General features: G+C 46.3%; 1 pseudogene; it reads right to left on the bottom strand.

Annotated features, from left to right (window-relative positions):
• Positions 1–271: 271 nt before the first annotated feature.
• LOC102768636 lies at positions 272–1,022 on the bottom strand (annotated as a pseudogene).
• Between the last annotated feature and the right edge of the window lie 201 nt (positions 1,023–1,223).

Consider the following 1,223-nt stretch of genomic DNA (forward strand, 5'->3'; position numbering starts at 1 on the left):
ATATGCATTCATTGGTTGATGTATGTGCCCTGACCTGGAATGGAGCCTGAGACCTTGGCATATTGAGATGACACTCTAACCAACTGACCTACCCTACCAGGGCAACAGGCCTTTTTTTTTCTCTATAGAATATATTGAGGCACATAGGTTAAAAGTTTCTCAGACAAATTCATGACTAGAGCAAAAATGAGAGAGAGCTCAGAATTTTCCATTCCCCCCAAAGCTGAATTCTCAGATAGTCACACCCAATGAAATATTTCAACATATGTCCTTAGTCACTGCTATCATCATTGGCATCATCTCTGATACATCGTTTAAGGGAGACTTCAATGACTGACTGCAGGAGTCAGATCTAGTAGGCTGGCATGTGGCCATGTCCCCAGGTCATAGCAGAAGTCACAAATCCATACAGGCTTAGAAGCCTGGCTGGGGAGAAGAAATCTCTCTTCAGAGAAGGGCCCAAGGACAACAAAACCACATTTGTGGCAATGGTGATGAGGATTACCAGGTGTGAATTTTGCTTTCTGACAACACATCCTTGCAGTTGCCTCAGAGTCAGGAACCCAGACAGCAGCAGGCTCATTACTGGGTGCCTTCTCACTTTTGGAGAGTAAATCAGTAGCTCATTTATTCATGTGATTCACCTATTCTGATTTCCCAGTGGCAGTGGCAGTGGCAGTGGCAGTGGCAGCATAGTCTGCAAATAATTTAGTTGGCAATTTGATAAGCCATCCATTCCCCAAGTCTCCCTCATCTTTGACGGAATCAATAGGGACATATTTCCAGGGGACTAATATGATGTTTATTATATTTCTTCTTCTGGATGACAGTATTGCCATATACAAGAATATCATTAAATAAGGAAAACTGTCTTGCGTTGGGCTTTTTTCTGCACAACTTAGTCAATACTTCAATCGGAACCTATCCGGTACAGTTAGGGGTTGACCAGCTGCTCCAAAAGACTTTTCTTCTATATTTATACGTCTAGTATTTGCTTTACTGTTTGCCAAGTAACCCACCATCTTTTGCTAATAGCTCTGTCCCCTGCTCCTGCCCAGGCCTCCCAGGGTGTGCGGCCAGCATCCAGGTGCAGCCTGCAGATGGGTGGGCGGGGACCGGCTTAGGGGCTCACAGGTGACTCCATCCCCGCCAAGTTGAACTCCACTTTGGCCACCTGGGCTGGCCTCTCCTCTGCGTATGCACGGGCACGCCCGCAGAGCACC

This window comes from Myotis davidii, unplaced genomic scaffold, assembly GCF_000327345.1.
Source record: "Myotis davidii unplaced genomic scaffold, ASM32734v1 scaffold93, whole genome shotgun sequence".
NCBI classification, from domain to species: Eukaryota; Metazoa; Chordata; class Mammalia; order Chiroptera; family Vespertilionidae; genus Myotis; species Myotis davidii.